Source organism: Chiroxiphia lanceolata, chromosome 3 (genome assembly GCF_009829145.1).
Source record: "Chiroxiphia lanceolata isolate bChiLan1 chromosome 3, bChiLan1.pri, whole genome shotgun sequence".
NCBI classification, from domain to species: Eukaryota; Metazoa; Chordata; class Aves; order Passeriformes; family Pipridae; genus Chiroxiphia; species Chiroxiphia lanceolata.
This window is the reverse complement of record NC_045639.1, coordinates 56,948,880-56,951,830: the sequence shown is the minus strand read 5'-3', so window position 1 is coordinate 56,951,830 and position 2,951 is coordinate 56,948,880.

Genomic DNA, 2,951 nt, shown 5'->3' with positions numbered 1-2,951 from the left:
GTTTGTTTAAGGATTTATCTATTCTGATAAAGGAACTCCTAAGAAAGTATGATAAATGGAAAAGATCTAAGTGTGAACAGAAATCTGGTTCAGTTTTCCAAAATTTGCGTGAATGATGTAACTACTTACCTGACTTCTAAAATAACTAATTTCAGAGTGAAATGGTCACAACTGATCTGTGTAGTATATATAGAAAGAAAAAGAGATACTTACTTTTGAGTTATGAAAGCTTCTGCAAAGGATTGGATTGTGAAGAGAGAATTTGCAGGACCAGTTGGTGTGAACTTGCTGCACTCGTCAGAAAGATATATCTCCAGGACAAGTCCTGGCTGATGATGTGCAGTAAGGACTTGCTTCCATGGGACAGGGAATGGGAAGGCCTTTGTGGAGAGGCTAGTGGAGACCCTTCATGTTTAGGGATCCTCATTACTCCACAACCAACCATGGGTCTAAGTGGACATGTACGAGGGGACTGTGCCAGTCTCGTTCCCCTGTCAGACCAGGCCAGGGAAATCAGACAGCATATATGGTAGCATTGGTAGTTGCCACACTTGTGGAAGACTTTTTTCACACACAGGACATTACAGCAGAACTCCATGACTGCTGAAATTGTCGCAAATTACTTGATCTCTGCACTTGATTTCTATGATCTCATCCTGAGAAGGTCTTGCTTACACATGGTACAACCCTTGTAAGAGCGTAAAAACTGAGTGGACATCACTAAGATTTGACCTTCCAAAGCAGGAAGCTTACATTTTGCAAAACTGATGTTTGAGATGTTACACTCCCTTACCCAGGCACGAAAGTTACTCCTCCAGCTCTTCTGATTCATAGTAAGGAGGTGCTGTCTTGGCTCAAACTGACACATTTAGTCAATTTAGTGTCAAATTTAGTCTGACACACCACACGTACTCTGGACATGAGAATCAGGCCTCTATTTTACATCCATGGGGTTTTCACTGTTTTACAGGAACTTGAAGACTTGAAAAGTTTTCCTTGGAGGTCTGATGCTGTTACTGCAGGCAAACACCTTTACTTGCCAGGGAATGAGATAGTGGAAGGGATCCTTTTTTCTTTTTTTTTCTCTCCTGTGTAAACTTAAAGAAGGGTAAAATCTGCTCTTGTCAAAAAAAATAGAAGGTTTACAACTGAGGTGCCTGGAATCAAGGTTTGCCTAAACTTCTGGCCTCAGAAATTGGCTACACTTTCTCCATTCCTCTGGTTTCTAAACAGAAGTGCAATTTAGAAGGTTCAAAATTGTGAACCTAAGATAGGTAGGACATTTAGCTATGGCAATGTAAGATACTGAAAAGCACATATTTTCAGAAGGTTTCCATGAACACAAGAAACTGCTTTAAAATCTCTCTAAAATGTTGATTTCTGCAAGGAAAGAGACTATGTGACTCAAAACTTCTTCTGATAGCTGCTTCAAGACTATTTCAAAATATGGTGGCTAATTTTCTTGCAAAACTAAGGCTCTGGCTTAGGTAGGCCCAGGTACAAGATGATCCGGGATGTATGTGCAGTGTCTCCTAGGAAAAGATTTGGGAACTGTACCAGTCCATTTGCCCAGTCACTGCAGATAAAACTGTGACTTATAAAATACAGCACCTTCCCATCAGACAGACCTCACTTATTGCACGTTTTGACCCATCCACTTTGACTTGACCTCTAGAGCCCAGACAGCTCAGGCATACTCTTGTCCTCCCAGCCTGGATCAGTCACAGACCACTAACCATAACTCCTCAATTTCTTGCATGCCTGTGTACTTCTTCTGTGAAGAAATCATGGAAGCCCAATCTGCAAGACTTGGAAGAGAAGGAAAAAAAGTTAATCTTTGTGCAAGGAAAAGCTTGCCAAGCTCAGAATAACAGCTCATTCTGGGAGCTGGTCTAATGTTCTTATAATAGGTTGTAATTTTTTATTCCCAAGTTGGATAAGCTGGTAGGTAGCAATGTGAGCACACTGCCAGATGGTACTTGTGAGCTGATGCTGCTTGTCAGCCAGGCAAAGGCATATCACGAGTGCTGCTGTTTTGCAGCTGACAGGCAGCATCTCACATCCCTGGGTGCAGGAATCCCGTGAATATTAGTTACCAATTTTCCGCAGGGCCTCCCCCACTGAGAACTCCTGGATTCCTGCAGAAAATCAGGCTGCTGCCCCTCCACAAAACCTCTGTAGAGGCTCGGTGCTTCCAGCTCTGCTCCAGGCGTGCGCAGCAATCTGAATGTCTTCATCCAACTCATATCCTAAAGGTTCGTCCCGTTATCCGTCACCCACGGATCGACCCCTACCAGGAACCACAGAACACGAGAAATCCAAAGTCAGGGCTGTACTGTTGTAAGGCTTTGTGCTCCTTGACCCACTCCCCAACATGAGACGGCATTGTTTTGGTTTCCTCCCATCCTTCCCCCCCTGTTTTATTCCTGCACACGCAGGTGACATTTTCCAACTGTTCCTCGCTATTTGGACATTCACACCGCCTGGGATGCCGCGGTGGGACCCAGCCCTCACCGCACGGGCCAGGGCCGGCGTGAGAAGCCCGCAGGGAGACCCCTGGCCCCCGCCTCGCCCCGGCTGCGGGGGCACCGGCTACAGCCCCGATCCCCGCTCTGGCTCCCGGCGGCGGGGCGCGATCCGTCCCTTCCCGGGAGGCGCCGCGATCCCACCGCCCGTGCTGGCGGGAGCGGGGCTTTCCCTTTCCCGATAAGCCCCTCCCGCTGCCCGCGCCTGGCTCAGCCCCAGCCCCCCCCGCACACGCCGCTTCCCGCCGCCGCCCGCGCCTGCTCCGGGAGGAAGAGTGGCGGCGGTGGCGGGCGGCCGAGCGGGACACGCCTTTCGCCCTCCCCGGCCCGGCCCCCCGGGCCCTGCCGCCCACCGCGGGCGCGGCGCAGCGCAGCGCGGCCGCCGCGGCCCCGCCATGAGCCGGAGGTAGCGGCGGCGGCGCCTTC